Source organism: Eretmochelys imbricata, chromosome 7 (assembly GCF_965152235.1).
Source record: "Eretmochelys imbricata isolate rEreImb1 chromosome 7, rEreImb1.hap1, whole genome shotgun sequence".
NCBI classification, from domain to species: Eukaryota; Metazoa; Chordata; order Testudines; family Cheloniidae; genus Eretmochelys; species Eretmochelys imbricata.
This window is the reverse complement of record NC_135578.1, coordinates 107069150-107087899: the sequence shown is the minus strand read 5'-3', so window position 1 is coordinate 107087899 and position 18750 is coordinate 107069150. Positions and strand designations below refer to the sequence as shown.

The following is an 18750-nucleotide window of genomic DNA, read 5'->3' as shown; positions in this document are numbered from 1 at the left end:
TTGTTCTGTTTTTGGTGTTTTCCCTTCTTTCCCACCACTGTCTTTATCTATCCTCACCCCTTTCTTTATCTTGGCACTGGAAAAGGGACAGAACAGGGCAATCATAAACCTGGTGAGCCCTCATTCTTGTGTTACGTGAAGGGGTAAATAACATTTCCCTATTCACGTTCTCCACACATTCATGATTTTATAGACCTCTATCATATGCCCCTTTAATTATCTCTTTTCCAAGACTATGAACTCACTCTTGATCCTATTCAAGTCAAAGGAAATTTTGCCACTGACATAAACAGGAGTAGGTCCACACATTTTTAACGCATCCATTGCTATAGTTTCCAGACACCAGAAACCACCTAAATGATACAGAAAACCAATCCTGTGACTAAGAGACAGATATATTTTTATTGTAAGATCTGGCCTATATTGATTATTGGTATTCTAGCGGCACCCAGAATAGGATAGGATCAGTGCTGCCTAGTTGTCATTTTCCCTACTTACTGGGCCTGGCATACAGAAATAACAGGAAAGCTAACCTACAAAGTGTAGAATCTGGTGTCAAGTTGGCTTGTATTGCACCACCCAAAGTTTGAATTATTTACACAGACTCCTCAACAGAGCAGCTCAGAATTTAAGTTCATCTATCTTAGAGCTCCAATACCTTTTAAAGTTCTGTTTGAGAACATCAGTTGAAGAGCAAAACACAAGTCCAGAGGCCAAAACTTCGGCTGATGTAAATCAGATAAGCACCACTGACTAAGCAGAACCTATGCCAGGTTACACTAGCTGAGGATCTGCCGCTGTTGTTCTGAGTGGTGACTGAATAAATATGCAGATTCTAATAGAAAATCCTGTCAACTGCTTATGTGTTTTTTGGTATATACATGTATATTTATATGAATACATTTCTCTATTAATCCCCTTCTCTTTAAACACTGATACACATAAACATCAAGGGGGAGCAAATCCTGCCCCCCTTAACCAAACTAACTCTGGCAAAACTCCCACTGAAGTCAATCAACATATTGACTGAACACATAATAGGCTGTGTACCTAGATGGCAAGATTTTTGAACAAACAATCTCTTTAGACAAAAGCAACAGACAGGTTTTGTTTTATTTAACCAAACACGGGTTTACAAGGATGACTATATTAGAAAGATTTATCTTTATTGTAATTGTAGCACAGCTGAAAACCTGCTAGACAAAAATTGGATGGAGCTGATGGTTCTGATGCCAACACAGACAGACAGAGACAACACTTGAATGTTTCATAGGCATGTTGCGGTTTTTATCTTTGTATAGGCCTTTATATACAAGTTCTAGTATTTGGTTAATAAGTACATGGTGTTCTTGTTATCAATTAAATTATGGTCAAGCTAGGAACTGGAACACAGATTCTAAAGGGATTCTGACTTTTTCTTCCTTTTACAGTGATTTTTACAGTAAAGATGACCTGTGACCTCTGACAAGAGAAGTTTGCTTCATGTTGTCTGTGTCTTTGGTCATTTATTGTCTCTTTTCCATCACCTTTAGGAAAGGCAAGCTATCCAAGAGTTGATAGTAAGCAGACGATCAATACCGAAAGTTTGATCTGCCTATATCATTCTTTATTTCTCTCTCATTTGTTTGCTTGGGTATACACTTTCTGCCTATGTTATATAAATAGCATGTTGCTGTAGGTATTGTTAAGGCATCTGCCACCTTCTGTTTGAGTCCCCAAGGCACTCAAGATGTTATCCTCAGATAGTTCTCAGACAGCATGAAACAGCCCACACCTAATACCATGCAGAACTGGGGCATAAGCAGTAAACATCACACCAGCATTAGAAGGGACCCTGTGCTCCAGAGATTTCCAGTAGCTGCAGGTTTGCTAGCATTGTTTGGGCCCACCCTGGGAACATCAATTTTAACCAATGTTTAATCTCATGGTAAAAATATTTGCTATTACTCTACATCCCTACTCCCTCCCTCCCTCCCCCGCACCTCCACCCCCCATACACACAAAACAACTCTGCACACCTTTCTTATTCCCTCCTACTGATGGGGCTCAACCTCCTGCAGTTTGCATAGGAGTTTGAGGCTTGTAGAGGGAGACGCATATACTGAAACTTGGATCTGGCCCACGTCAGCCTCAATTAAATGACTTTGCAGGGGTCCTCGATATCTGTGAACTAACCCAAAGCATTGTTCCCACATCATGAATAATGTCCAATTGTAAAAGTTCTGCCACCTTCCATTGCATCTAAAGGGCTGCGCTTAAGCCTTTCTGAATTTCCTAGTTGGGACAAAAATGTCAGGCATGCTCCATTCTTTCTTCATGCACCCTACAGCATCATAAATTCCTCCTCCAAATTGCCAAGCTCCTCTTCCACAGTCTTTTGCATTTTTGTCCCTTCAGAGCCTTTGACTGAAGCATTTGGCAGGGACACTCTAGCAAGAGATGCACCTCTATGAGTTAATCAAGTCTAATTTCCACGTACATAAATTGAAAACTTCTAAAATGGAGAGATCATCGCAGTCAGCACATCCTTGCTATGCAATACTCCCATTCCCCGGAGTGATCAGTAGTAAAGACTCTCAGTCAATGAAGGCAGTGGGAGTCCTTGAGACATTTTTTGAAAGAGATTAAACAGACTCCATATTGGATTAGAGAGATGATGCCTGACACATTTAGTTTCCGTTACCTTTTGTATATCCTCTCAGTGCACAAATCTGTACCAAACAATGTATTATAATGCAGATTTCCTTGACTCTCTCCAGGGTTTCACAGAATCCATAAGAACCTCACTGCAGGAAATTCTATTATTAAGCCATCCCCACATACCAGCCCGTGAGCTATGCCTAAGGCCCATCTAGAGGATGCTGAGTTATAAGAAAGTGGAGGGGTCAGAGTTTTATCTTGATGAAAAGAAGAACTTTAATCTCAGAATCCCAATAAGTGGGCTTGTTGAGAAGTGCATCAGCATTCCAAAGGTTTCCTCATTCCACAATATACTAGGGTAATATTGAGGAACTAAGGAGGGAAATTCTCCAAGATTGAGTAGCCTGTGTTGACAAAATATATTTGTTCCTTGAGATAAACTTTAACAAAAACAGTGAAGAATTGATAAGGTGGAGTAAAATCAGGCCTCAAAATATTCTAATTTGGTCTCTTAAAAATGTAGCATTTTTGCAGTGCAGGAAAAAGAAAGTTCAAGTTATATTTCCAATGAAAATATGCATTTATTAGCTTTCTCACAATATCTCAAAGAAAAATCATGCTCATAGGAAATTACTTGAAAACCTGAACCCCTCTTTCAAAAGTAAGACAGGAAAGGAACAATCATGCGAAACATTTTATCTCATACATGCTAAAAGAGCATGAACAATTTCTGCCCTCAACGCATGACCACAAAGTTATTTTGAGGGAGGTCTGCAATTTAAGCCATTTCATTCTCTTATTTTTACTGGCAACGCAGAAGCAAAAGGTTGTGCAGGAAAAAGAGAGACGTTTTTGCCTCTGCTAACAATGCCAGCATTCTGAAGGACTCCAGCAATAGACGGGAAAAGGATACCTGCCATGTGAACTCAGCACAGCTAAGGCTCTCTATTTATAATACTGTACACAATATTAAAATTTAACATTCACCCAATAAACTGACAGATAGAGCTTTCCCTATGGGTTTGCTTATAAAGCAAGCAAGCAAAACAGACTAAAAGATTTGAACTTCTGGATGCTAAACCCAAGCCTAATAACAGAACTTTATAACCTCTTCATCTTCTTCCCCGATCCTCAAGTTGTGTAAGAAACACAAACCTCATGGCAAATGCTCCATTGCCTAGAGTGGTGCATGCCAATGCAAACAAGCTGAGGGGAAATTTTCAAAGTGCTCACTAAAAGGTATGTGCATAACACAAACAGAAACAGGTCCTTCTGCACACCTAAAATGTCAAATAAATTTGTTTTTCCAACTTGATACTATTCTTTCCTGCTCAGTCTGGCACTCAGAAGGAAGTCAGTGGGCAGAAGTGTTGGTTTAGCTGTTGTACCATACAAAAATAAATAAATAAAATATAAATTATATCATTTTCTGCCTATCCAGATGTATTAAGAATTCCAGCAGATTTTGCCACACCCGAAGCTGGCTAATTCTCTAGTTAAAAAAGAGAGAAGTATTAAAGTAAAGTATATGTGCCTGCTGCCAAGAGGGGCTGCACACCCATGACTTCAGTTAAAGTCAACAAGAGAGAGTTAGACATGTCCATCATCTCTCACACTCAAGCCCATTGAACCTGTCAAACTTTGAGTCAGCCAGGTAGGAAAATCTTCCTGGAATTACATAACTCTTTGGGGACTCTCCACACTCTTTCCTCTCTGCTTTTTCACCTTAACATTTTATTACTATTATTATGCCTATTTTTGTAGGTTTTTATAGAATTGCCCTAAATTTATGAAGCTGTTTTTCCCTGAAGATCTCAAACTTTTAAGTAAACAAAGACTGGCGGTGGCTGAGTAAAAAGTCCATAAAATATTCTTCTCTTAGCTTGTGAAAAAATAAATTAATCATCCAGTACAGGAACATAAAAGCTGTATTTCTCACTTATTCCAGGCTTTCCTCTGATTTAGATATATGTCAGCATTTACTGGAAAAAATAAAGAGAAGAGAAAGGAAAGGAAAAGTTATTCCTTCTGTGCTATTGACTCAGTCGGTAACAAAAGACAGGAATCATTGCAATTATAACCAGTGATGTAGACTGTTTATTGAAAGACCTTTTAGCTATTATATTTAATTTTACTGTCTTGCCAAGCCAAAATATAATTTGTAAATTTCCCTTGATATTAAAGAATCAAGCATTCATTTCGTATGTGGCAGTGACATAGCTTCTATTTGAAGTTTTTTCTTTGACATGTGAATTTTTCTAGGTGACTGATCTTTATGAATTACTCTACAATGATACAGACTTGAATATATGGAATTTGTTTTTTTAAGCTATACCTTGTTGCAAATGAACCAGGGGCGCTTAGGAGGTGTCAAAAAGAGTGCAATTGCACTTCAGTTATTTACGACAGTTTTTAAGAGTCCACCTTGGTCGGACTTTGCACAAGAAAGCCTAGGACTCTCCTCAAGGGATGAGACAAAGATACTGACAGGAAATAAATGCTAGTTATTAAGCTCTAATCTCTTTTTTGTTCCTTCTTTTCTCCCCCACCCCCCCCACCGCCCCCCCGGTGGATCATGGTTCGGAAGGTATATGTGAACGTTTTTCTTAGTAGCTGGTTTATTGATTACTGATGCAGCAATGCCTTCTGGGGTTGTTAATAAGAAAAAAAAAACTATTAAGAGTTAGATAGCCTGAAGAGATTGAATATGGGAGGCATCTGAATTTTTTTTTTTTAAAAATTTCCTTTGAAATAGTCACATATATAATATCATTATAATAATAAATAATACCACCTAGCTCTCAGAGAGCACTTTTCATCTATAGATCCCAATACTCTTTACAAAGGAGGTCAGTGTCTTATCCTCATTTTACAGACAGGGAAAACATGAAGTGACTTGCCGAAAATTGCGCACAGACTAGTGGCAGAGCTGGAAATAGCACCTAGGTCTCCTGAACCCCAGTCCATTGCATCATCCACTAGTCACACTGCCTTCTGGGTTCAGATACGCCTGACAGAGTCCATGAGAGTCATTTATATACAAAGCACACTTTACCAGGCTGTAGGAAAAAATGTTCCATCATACTATACTGGCTAGGCTTTTGTGTCCTAAAGACAGCTCCCATACTCCCATTCTCTGAGAACCTCAGGACTTTGGTGGGGGCAGAACCATGGTTCGTTCTACAGGGGTGTAAGGGAAGGCAGGCAATGGATGTTTTGGAGGGAATTCCAACAGCTATTGTGACCATTGGCAGGAAATCCGCTGCCATGTTATAGCATTTCTGTGGATAGATAAAAGGCTTCAGTTCACCAGGTACCTTACCGGAGTACTAAATGAACTAAACTAAGCAAGCCATAACGTACAAATGCTAGTCTACTTGCTCTACTGATGAGTTATACAACTCTAAGTCATGGTCACATCATAAACCTTATTCAGTTTTCTTACAAAAGGATTAGTAACAGCCATCTCAGTCCTATTCTTTTCAAAACTAGGTTCACAATAGGAATTCTGGTGGGGGCCCACAGGTTTTGGTACCAACAGCAAATTAAGCTACAAGTTAACTTATCCCTAAACTGTAATAGACTATAATACTAGCAATTCAAGTCAGAATTTTATTATTTGCCTCCAAGTACAAAGCCCTCTGAAATGCTTTACTCCCAAACAAGTTAAAAATTCTGCGTATTCCATGTGTTGGAAAGGGAAGTCAGCTTACTGCCACACTTTTCCTTTAGGGCTCCAAGTACCGAAGAAATACAAAGAAAGCTTTAGTCCAAATGGAGATCCTGACTGTCTCAAGTTTACTGCATATGCCATATGCACATTACTATTTTAGATTTTTTTTTTTAAATAAATAGTCCTGTGGGAAAAGCTGGCTTTAGGTCAACACCACAGAAACTTAATTTTAACTCAGATGAATACAACTATTAACAAGGCCTGCTTTCAGGTAAGGAAAAAGCCTACTACTATTCCTGGCTGCTTTGATCTGACTGGAGCACGTATTTCCAAAACATTCTGAGGGACTGGGTTAACTAAAAAAAAAAAAAAAAACACAAAAAAACCCAACAGTGCCTTTTTCACACACACAGCTCTTTGCAGCTATTAGTCAGAAATGCTGTCCTCAAAGGTAAGAAAAGAGCTGGACTTCAACTAGAAATGCTCAAATACCTACCTGTTAACTGATCTGGGACAATACTTACTCCATTTAATTATTTTTAAGTTATAAAGTTTGTTCTGGGTCTTTTAAAGTTGCCTTATTAAAAATTGCATACAAGATTCAGAAAACATGTAACCAAAAAAAAAGGGGGGGGGTGTTTTAAAAGGAAGAGTGCCTTGACCGCAACATGTTGCACAGCATAAGAAACCTCATTTTAAACTAAAAATATCACTGCACTGGTATCAAGAGAATTCATGTTATGACACAACCGTGAATCAAGTCTTTACTGCAGGAAATACTAATACTCTTGAAAACATTGTGCTAACACATTAAGGAAACAGCCATCCTAAGGGGAATTTAACATTGTACAACCTACACCACACTTTCTCTAAATATAAATAAATTATGTGCACATATGCTATATATGCTGCTCCCAGATGCTGGAAGTGTAAAGCCTAATAATGAAAACCTATGCTAACAGTGAAAGTCTGACATTCAACGCAACAGGAGGGGAAGTGTGGAGGGAGAGCAGCATTTAATGAAACTGGGCACTGTACTTTAAAAGAAGCCAACAACAATAGGGAATACCATGATCAACTTCATTAAGTGTTCTCAGCTCAAAACTTTGCAATTTATTGCTTTAAAAAGAAAAAGTGCCATAACTTCTAAAAGACAATTTAATTACACCCATAAAAACTGTGTGTATGGTTTTTTATTTGTGCACGTATGTGTGTGTGTGTGTTTATTTACTTATATATTTTAAAGATAATGGACAGATGTTGTGTGAAAATGTTCGGCTAATTAGAGCTTTACCACAATGCAGAATGGCCTTGTGCGACAAAATGGCCTACTCCCAGAGACCATTCCATTCTGCTTTTTGTGGAGGATGGAAAGGGGAGAAGAGTGGCTTCAAATTTTTCAAAAGAGCAGAGGAACAAACGTGTAAAAAAACCTAAAAGGTGATTTATGGCTTACTTTGATTATCTTATTTATGGATATGATCTCTAGCTCCTCTTGCCTGCTCATGCAGAGTCTAATGAAGTGAGGTCTCTGCTTACCACCTCACTTCAAATTACAAATTACAAATTCAAATTACAAGTTACAAATCTCAGTGGTAATCTGAATAACTTTTCCTTGATAAACTTAATAGAAATTCCTATTTAAAAATTTAACAAATATTTCCAAGTTTCAACACATGTTGATTTGTCAGGATTTGGAAACTCTGGTTCAGGCGCTAGTCTTGTCTGGACTAGACGATCATAATTCTTTGACAAATTGCATTTCTTCCAGGTGCTTAAACAGTCCTCATTGAAGTACTGTCTCCTTATGTTTGCATGTGCCCTGGACATACTTGAAAACAACATTTATCTTTCACTATCTTTTCCCTTGTAAAATATTTTATTTTGAAATAAACTATTTAAAAACTACAACATGCACATGCTCCTGGTAATTCATTGTAGATCCTGCTCCTACCAACACTTGAGCATGTGCTTAACTTTAAGCATGAATAATCCCACCGATTTAAGAGAACTACTCATGTGCTTAATGTTATGCACACACGGAAGCATTTGCAGGACCAGTGTGTCAGCTTGCAGAGTGATAAGGATATTTTATACATAAAGAAATGTGGTTCAAACTCAGAAAGGGATCACTTGACTCTTATTAAAAAAAAGTGTTATCCTGAATTGAGGAGAATAAGATGTGAACCACTTGCTACAAGTATAAATATAATTCTGGGCCCCTCCCCAAAAAAACCCCCAATTTTGGGGGTAAAAAGTAATTTTTTTCAATCACTTCATCTATTTTAAAGGCATCTATAATTATGCTCTCCAAATCTATTGAAGTCTTCTGGTTTCCTTTGAAGGCATTCTATTTAAGCAGATCTAGGGAGAGCTTGCCAACCAGTGCATGAATCAGTTAGCATTTTGCACCAGTGTTTCTGACAGAAAAGAAAAAAAAAGAGTAGCAAAACAGGAAGGGAATACCTTTATTTATTCTTTTACTACTACTAAAACCACAGAAATGCCTACAGGCTTCAATCAGGATCAGGGCCCCAAAAAGCTGGCAATCTAAAATGACAAAAACAAATGAAAAGTTGGGGAAAGGGATGCAAGATACAAAAAAGGAGGGAGCGAGGAGGAGGAGAAGGACAAGGGCCTGATTCAACAAAACACTTAAGCACTCATGTAGTCAGTAATAATATTCACATACTTAAAGGTATGCACATGCATAAGTGTTTGAAGGATATGAGACCAGGCAATGGATACATAACTTGTTACTTCCAGTAATTTTATATATGGGCAAAATAAACTCTCAAGGGTACTAGTTTTGATCCATAAGGAGAGATACAGATTTCTCATAGAAATCTTTTGCTTTGCCTCTGAGACAGTGACTTCCACTACGGCAAGCTCCTCTACTTCCTTGCAATGGCGAACGTGAATCATTTTGAATAATTTGGTCGGGTCAGCTTCCAGTGGGGCACAATTCAAGATGCACCTGGCTTATGGAAAGACTGAAGACGGTAGGAAATGTACATGTTCCCAAGAATACCAGTCTGCAGCATGGAAAACAATTGGGAAGCCCATCATCCTGAAGTGGTTAGCATCTTCCAAAGAGAATTGAACAATGTACAGGTGTCCCCTTGAAAAAATAAATCTCTGGAAAGAGTCTGAATTTCTACCCACAGTGAAATTTTAGGAGTCCCTCACATTTGGAGAAGAAGAGATCTGATTTCATCGTCTGAGGAGATATCTGAGCCATTACTGACTATCTTCAAAAACTAATGGAAGATGGGAGAGATTCCAGAGGACTGGAAGAGGGCAAATATAGTGCCAATCTATCATTAAGTGCATAAGGACAAACTGGGGAATTACAGACCAGTCATCTTAAATTCAGTACCTGGAAAGATAATAGAGCAAGTAATCAAGCAATCAATTTGCAAACACCTAGAAGATAATAAGGTGATAAGTAACAGTCAACATGGATTTGTCAAGAACAAATCATGTCAAACTAACCTAGCAACTTTCTTTGACAAGGTAACAAGCCTTGTGGATAGGGGTTAGCAGTAGATGCGTATAGCTTGACTTTAGTAAGGCTTTTGATGCTGTCCCACATGACCTTCTTATAAACTAGGGGAATGTAGCCTAGATGGAACTACTATAAGGCTAGTGCATAACCCAGAGATTATCTATCAGTGGTTCAGAGTCAAGCTGGAAGGGCATATCGAGTGAGGTCCCACAAAGATCAGTCCTGGGTGTGGTTTTGTTCAATATCTTCATAAATGATTTAGATAATGGCATAGAGAGTACACTTACAAAGTTTGTGGACGATACCAAGCTGGGAGGGGTTGCAAGTGCTTTGGAGGATAGGATTAAAATTGAAAATGATCTAGACAAAATGGAGATATGGTCTGAAGTAAACAGGATGAAATTCACTAAGGACAAATGCAAAGTACTGCACTTAGGAAGGAACAATTAGTTGCACACGTATAAAATGGGAAATGACTGCCTAAGGAGAAGTACTGCAGGAATGGATCTGGGGTTATAGTGGATCACAAGCTAAATAGGAATCAACACTGTAATACTGTTGCAAAAAACACAATCATTCTGGGATGTATCAGCAGGAGTGCTGTAAGCAAGACATGAGAAGTAGTTCTTCCGCTCTACTCCGCATTGATAAGGCCTCAATTGAAGTAGTGTGTCCAGTTCTGGTGCCATATTTCAGGAAAGATGTGGACAAATTGGAGAAAGTCCAGAGGAGAGCAGCAAAAGTCATATAAAACATGACCTATAAGGAAAGCTTGAAAGAATTGGGTTTGTTTAGTCTGGAGAAGAGAAGAGAGTTTTCAAGTACATAAAAGGTTGTTACAAAGAGGAGGAGGAAAACTTGTTCTCCTTAACCTCTTGAGAATAGGACAAGAAGTAAACAGCTTAAATTGCAGCAAGGGTGGCTTAAATTGGATATTAGGAAAAAATTCTTAACTGTCAGAGTAGTTAAGCACTGGAACAAACTGCCCTAGGGAGGTTGTAGAATCTTCGTCGTCGAAGGTTTTTAAGAACAGTTTAGACAAACACCTGTCAGGGATGGTCTGAGTGCAGGGGTCTGGATTAGATGACCTGTTGAGGTCTCTTCCAGTCCTACACTTCTAAGACTCTGTGACTGGAAGTCTGTCGCAAACTGAAATCCAGTCTTTCTATTGCCTTGTTTGTCAAAGAGGTTTTGAGCTGTCCTGATTTTTTCCCCTCAAATATTTGCTGCTAACTGGCAAAAGTCTGTAGTTCCAGCTCATAGTTTGGGAAAAGAGCATGGGGGTGGTGGTGTTTTGTTTTGTTTTTTAAACAGCCTGGGCATCCAACAACTTGCAAAAACACTGCAATAATATTAAAGAATGGATCAGAGCCTTCATTTATGAAGCTCGAAAGGGAAGCACTCACAAACACTGAAAGGCTTTCTTTGCCTTTTTCTACAGCTAAAAATATCAAGATAAGATGGGGAGAGGCATAATAATGTCTCCTGCCAACAGATGGAAGCTAAAGTAAAAAGGAGAACACTTAACACTCTCTTGTTTGTGCCAGTCTGTTTCTTCACCCTCCTCTCACAGCCCTTATTTGGATGCATGCTTCCCCCCATGCCCCCCTCTTCCCCCCCAACCCCCACTGCCAGCATATCTTGGCCAGTTCCCTGAGACACACAGTAACTAAATTCTAAGAGAGAGAATGGTAATTTGGGGGTATATTCTTCTTTTGATGTTGCAGGGCAATTAAATCCTCAGTGAATAAAGAAGAAAATGAACCATTCGGTGTAACTTGAAAGGGAGAGACGTGTAGCACCATTTCTAAACTGAAATTACGTACCAGTGTGAAATGCACAGGGGCATAAGGGCAAAACAGGGCCCTTTATGCTGAAGCCAGAGTTATTTGCAGATGTTCTAGCACAACAGCCCATTCAGGAGGGAAACTATACAACAGGTCATGAGAAAAACGTGTTACTCCTGATCAAGTTTGCAAATACTGTATCTGAAGGGATTTGGGGATATAGCTGGACTAGAAGAAAGTTCTTACTCAGAGTTAAGGCAAGCTGCATCTCTGTGTCAGTATCAGGTCTGATTAAATTAATGTTAATAAATATTTCAACTTGAGAATTTTTTGAACAAATTGCCTAACTAATATTCTTCTGTTATTTGCCTAGCTTAACAAGCCGATTGAATAATTCTTAAGCAGATTCACAAAACAGTTTAGTCAATTAATTTGAGAATTAAAAAAAAAAAATGTTCCTACCAGTATTCATGCAGATCTCATCAGTATTTTTAGGAGGAAATAAAAATCAAAACAGTATTTAATCCACTTGAAGAGGTTTCTTTACAGGAGGCTAAGTGCTATGTTAGGATATTCCTATATTTTAATAGATGTGTCTCACTGATTCAGGAACTAAAGTTTAAGGTCTATGCTAGACTAGTCTTTATATTAATCAGCTCTAAGCTATAATTTTTAAAAATAGCACAGAATTTTTAGTAGATTACGACAAATGTGTCTTTTTAAATGATTCTCAAATCACATATTTTCCAAATGTATATTTTAGAGAGTGCTTTTTATTCTAACAGAAATATTAACACACTGATATTAATCTAAGTAACAATAATTGACACCATTTCTAATGACATTCAAAACTGAATTATGGCCCTGATACTACAATGGGCTTTGAGTGGGCACACCCCTGCATTTGCAAAGAACCCATTGCATGATCAGGTCCTAGTCCTGTTACAAGACACATGGTATTAACATTAACATTACACAATATGAAAATACAAGGGGTCAAATTCAGGCCTGAGTAAGCAGATGCAGCTCTGTCTGACTTGACATATGCACAAGGAGGGGAAAGAGATGGTTGTTGAAGGAGCCATGAACTTTGGATTTCCAGACTTGTGCGTGTTTAAAATCTCAGGGTTGGATTTGTGAAAGTGCCGATTTGATTAAGAAGCACACAGCCCATTGACTTTCAGTTATCTAAGACACTTGGGTGCTTTTGAAAATTCTCCCCAGAACCATTAACAGAACTTTAAAGTATTTGTACTTTCACACAAGACTCAGACATGTGGCACACCAGATACAGCTGTTCACATAGTGTGACAGGGTCAGGCCAGATGGCTACAGGAGAGTGATAGAAGGCAGATATATTAGCCCTAGGTTAAGTAGGTCCCTTTTTCCTGGGTAAGGTAACGGGGAAGGTTCCAGAACAATCAGGAACCTTCTGGAGACAATTAAGACTGACAGGCTGATTAGAACACCTGCAGCCAATCAAGAAGTTGCTAGAATCAATTAAGGCAGGCTAATCAGAGCACCTTTAGTACCCCTTCCCATCATAGAGGTCCCCTTCGAGCGAATAGCCATGGACCTACTGGGACCCCTGGAGAAGACAGCCCAGGGCCACCAATATATACTTGTCATTCTGGATTATGCTACTAGCAACCCAGAAGCTGTCCCCCTGCGGAACACAGCCTCTAAAACGATAGCTAAAGAGTTGGTGGGGATCTTTGCCTGAGTGGAGCTACCAAAGGAGATATTAACAGACCAAGGTACCCCATTTATGTCAAAGCTAGTGAAGGACCTCTGTACGCTGCTCCATATACATACCCTGAGAACTTCAGTCTATCATCTGCAGACTACGGGGCTGGTAGAAAGGTTTAACCAAACCCTCAAGGCAACGATAAGGAAAGTGGTAAGTCGGGACGGGAAGGATTGGGACACCCTACTACCCTACCTTATGTTTGCAATCCGGGAGGTACATCAGGCCTCAACTGGGTTTCCTCCTTTGAATTATTATACGGACGCCACCCTCGTGTATACTAGATATCGCAAAAGAAATCTGGGAAGAGGAACCCAATGAAGGGAGAAATATAATTGACCATGTGTTGCAGATGCGAGAATGGATAGCTATTGTACGGGAACATTTGGAAAAGGTGCAGGAGGCCCAGTGAACCCATTACAATCACCAGGCAGTTCCACCCAGGGGATCGGGTGATGGTGTTGGTACCCCAGCAGAGAGCAAGCTTTTGGCCCAATGGCAGGGGCCCTATGAGGTGGTTGAACCCGTGAGGGAAGTAACCTACAAGGTGTGGCAGCCAGGACGCCGGAAACAAGAACAAATTTATCACATTAACCCCTTACAGCCTTGGCACCAACGAGAGGCGTGTGTAGTGGCCCAAGAGACCTTGATCCAGGAGCAGATCAGGATATCTCCTGATCTGACATCAAACCAGAAGAAGGAGGTAACTGAGATGATCAACCAATACCAGGACGTGTTTTCAACCAAACCAGGTTGGACCACCAAAGCATATCACTACATTATCACAGACCCTGGGGCAAAGCTAACTTTAAGGCCCTATCGGGCCCCAGCGGCAAAAAGGGAGGAGATCAAGGCAGAGGTAAAAAGGATGTTGGAGCTGGGAGTCATCGAAGAGTCCCACAGTCAGTGGTCAAGCCCAGTTGTGTTTGTGCCCAAACCCAATGGCACCACGAGGTTTTGTAATGACTTTCACCGGCTGAATGAGATATCTAAATTCAATGCATACCCCATATTGATGAGTTAGTTGATTGCCTGGGCAATGCCCGATTTTTGACCACTCTTGATTTAACAAAGGGATACTGGCAGATTCCACTTGCCAAAGATGCAAAAGAAAAGATGGCATTCTCTACACCAGAGGGTCTGTTTCAATATACTGTTCTTCCTTTTGGACTGCATGGGGCACCTGCCACCTTCCAGCATCTTATGGACAAGCTCCTATGCAGCGGCATAACTGGATGATGTGATTATTCACAGCCCCAACTAGGAAACCCACTTAGAAAAGGTGGAAGCGGTTCTGGACACACGAAGATGGGCTGGCCTCACAGCCAACCATGCTATAGGGCTAACTGAGGCTAAATACCTTGGCTACATTGTAGGAAGGGGCATGGTCAAGCCCCAACTAAAACTAGAGGCTATCCAAAATTGGCCCTGGCCGAATCGGAAAAAAGCAAGTCCGGGCATTCCTGGGTGTGGTGGGGTACTACCAACAATTTATTCCCCATTTTGCTACCAGAGCGAGTCCCCTGACAGACCTGATAAAAGCCCAGGGTCCAGTGGACAGATGCCTCAGAGAAAGCATTCATGGATCTATGGACAGCCCTCTGCAATAACCCCGTGCTTATAGCCCCAGACTTCAACAAAGAATTCATTTTACAAACAGATGCATCTGAAGTAGGATTGGGAGCTGTCCTATCGCAGATGGTCGGAGATGAAGAACACCCAATCCTCTACCTCAGCAGGAAACTCCTCCCGAGAGAGCAGAAGTATGCTGTGGTTGAAAAAGAGTGCCTAGCTGTGAAATGGGCCATGGAAACGCTACGTTATTACCTTCTGGGATGACGGTTTACCCTTGTGACCGACCATGCACCCCTCCAGTGGATGCAGCGAAATAAAGAGAAGAATGCAAGAGTGACCAGATGGTTCCTGTCCCTACAACCTTTCCAATTCACCACACAACACCGGGCTGGAAGCCACCATGACAATGCAGATGGCTTGTCACGAGTACACTGCCTGACGTCCCAAGTTGCCCAACCCCGTAGTGTTGAGCAGAGGGGGGGGATATGTGACAGGGTCAGGCCAGATGGCTACAGGAGAGTGATAGAAGGCAGATATATTAGCCCCAGGTTAAGTAGGTCCCTTTTCCCTGGGTAAGGTAACAGAGAAGGTTCCAGAACAATCAGGAACCTTTTGGAGACCATTAAGACTGACAGGCTGATTAGAACACCTGCAGCCAATCAAGAAGCTGCTAGAATCAATTAAGGCAGGCTAATCAGGGCACCTGGGTTTTAAAAAGGAGCTCACTTCAGTTTGTGGTGTGTGTGTGTGAGGAGCTGGGAGCAAGAGGCACTAGGAGCTGAGAGTGAGAATGCATATTGTTGGAGGACTGAGGAATACAAGCATCATCAGACACAAGAAGAAAGGTCCTATGATGAATATAAAGAAGGTGTTGGGAGGAGGCCATGGGGAAGTAGCCCAGGGAGTTGTAGCTGTTGCACAGCTGTTCCAGGAGGCACTCTAAACAGCTGCATTCCACAGGGCCCTGGGCTGGAACCCGGAGTAGAAGGTGGGCCCGGGTTCCCCCCAAACCTCCCAACTCCTGGTCAGACACAGGAGGAGTTGACCTGGACCGTGGGTTCATGAAAATGGCCAAACTGAGGGCTGCTGTGAAGCTCCAAGGTGAGCAAATCCGCCAATAAGCGCAAGACCCACCAAGGTAGAGGAGGAACTTTGTCACAATAGTTATTTGGAGCTTCATCACATACCGTGTTAAAAGTTTAGTGGGAAATCACGTAGCATGAATGTACCATAGGCCTCCATTCTAGAACACTTCCCCCCTTAAAGATATCAAAGCCACCAGCCCTCACTAAGCTGAAGCTCTATAAGAATTTTAAAAGCTGTTTTCCAGTTATTTGAATGGGGGGGAAAAAGGGCATGTAAACATTTTCATAAGGCATACAGCACTTCTGAACACAGGGACTCACGTGCATCCATGCTCAGCTGAATTGAGGCTATGACACTGGTTAACTGTATCAGAAAAAATAAAATTGCTATACTTCTGGGGATCAACTGTATAAAATGACAATGTGTAAATAAATGGAACAGATCAGTTTTTAAGTAACTACCTTTTGATATGATAGTTATGAAGAAAACTAAGTGTATCAATAATGCAAGACACAGAGAATGTACTGCAGCTAAGTAAATTTCTATTCTGCAGCCTCAAGGCTCATTTGGGGCCTGATCACCTATTGAAAATTGAAAGGAATGGGATTTTCGTCATTGCCTTGAGTGGCAGCAACGGGAGAGCCTTTACTGCCTTTTGTGAAGTACTTTTAAAGTCAAAGGTGACAATGATCACAGCACATCATCTATTCAAAAGAAGAAGCAGTTTACTAATACTTTTCTATTTGGTCTACTTTGCAATGATTTGGGTTTTTAAATTAACATTAGCACTCACAATCTTAGCCAGAGTTTGCTTTTTCTGTTTAACTCATTTTTCCCATTAACAGAGTTCTTAACAGTCTATTATCTTGATGCAAAAGGATTTGTATCTTAACTCTTGGCACACCAAGATGAAAACAGATTTTAGAAATCTGTCTTTTATTTTGCTGCCTGGGCACAAGCCCCACAGACATGCTTCTGTTAATATTTTAATGATTACACTGGTATGGACAATGTGCTTACCTTCGTTCAAGTGGAAGAGACTGCTCCAACAGATCTTTTTTCATGGATGAAACAAGAAAATCCTTGAATAAGACAGTTCAGATGCGTTTCTTCAAATCATGACATTTCTTTTGTAAACAATTTTCTGGGAAAGAGGGGGAAAAGGCTCTATTCTTTTTTTTAAAAGAAGTGTTACATTTCAAAAGCAATCTGAGTGTTCTAAGATGACAGCAATCAAGTGCAAGGAGCCACAGTGAAAGTTGCTTCTAGGTTTGCCTTTCAGAAGAAAAACTGAATTTAAGTAAAAGCAATGGCATTTGGCTAGATCACCACACTACATCTTATAGTGAAAACACCTGCTTCACAAATTTTACATTAATTCACTGAAGTGTTAAAAAGTGACAAACACTAATAGCAACAGCTGCAGAAACAGCATCGCGACAGCTAGTATCGTGCAACTCTACTCTATTCTCTTTTCCATACATTTCTTACTTTCGTTTACTCTATCATTAGGGGAAGTGAGCCAACGTCCAGCGAAGAGAAGACAGATTAGGTGAGCAAAATACTATTCTCCATAATATTTTACCTAACAATTTAAAAATTGTAAGGAGAAAAATTTATAATGACCTAATATTTTTTAAACACAAAGTGACAAGCATGTTGGCCTATGCCCTAAAATCTGCCTAGATTTTTCCTCTAAAGTATTGCCAAGGAGGTATTCATAATTTTCCAAAAAGCACATCTTGGACTTTTAGTTACAAGAAGTTTCATACACTAGTTAAGTAAAAATAATAAAGTCAGTCTGAAAGGCATCACACATCTCTCATCATTCAGAAATGATCTTCCATTACAAGCAAATACAAGTTCAGTGCTATGGTTTCCTTAATTACAACTGCATCCTGTAAATAAAATTAAAGTTTTTGTCATGCATTGTCAAAGAACTCATAGAGCCCTGTGCACATTCATCCACCCTAAGGACCAGATCCTGATACCCTTTAATCACACTGGACATCATCTTGCTCAGTGAATATCCCCATGGATTTCAACGGGACTATTCATGGAGTCAGCATGAACAAGGGAGGGTGGGAAGTAAGGTCACCAGATGTCCCAATATTATTGGGACCATCCCAATATTAGGGACTTTGTCTTATATAGGCAATTATTACACTCCCAACCCCAGGAAAAAAGATGTCCCAATTTTTTGCACTTGCTATCTGGTCACCCTAAGGGGAAGCAAACTGGCCCTTATAAAACCACATTTCTCCCCAGTCACAAGCACTAGTCTGCACTGAGAACTAAATCAATGGCAAGTGTTTATTCAGGGCCAGATTCTGCCACTTACACTCAGGATTGGTATTATTATTAAACATATTATAAATGGCAATCCAGGCTGCCCCCATTAAAGTAAAGGTACTACTCAGGGTGAATAAGGATGGGTGTGAGAAAATCTCAGTCCTAGGGCACAAAGTTACAATCAGACCTGACTAATGAAAGGATGAGCAGTGAGTGAGACCGTTGCCAGAAATAATGCTGGAAAAACTGAACAACTGATAAATGTGTCTGAAGAGTACTGTGATCCCAGACACAATGAGACTGTAGAGAGATACTGTTGTGGTGGTGATGCGTTTGCTTTTTGCCAGAAATCAAGACAAGGGAATCAATACTTACATTGTAGAGCTGAGAACTTTTGCCTCCACAAGTAACTTTGGAGGCATAAAAGACTCACTAATTAGAG

The 18750-nt window shown here is 40.2% G+C and overlaps 1 long non-coding RNA gene across 1 annotated transcript; it reads right to left on the bottom strand.

Moving 5' to 3' along the window:
* Positions 1 to 3196: 3196 nt before the first annotated feature.
* On the bottom strand, positions 3197 to 17160 carry LOC144267789 (uncharacterized). Its single transcript, XR_013346663.1, has 2 exons — positions 17037 to 17160; positions 3197 to 4622 (listed from the first exon to the last, which is right to left on the bottom strand). It is a non-coding gene; the product is annotated as an uncharacterized LOC144267789 (long non-coding RNA).
* Positions 17161 to 18750: the final 1590 nt, after the last annotated feature.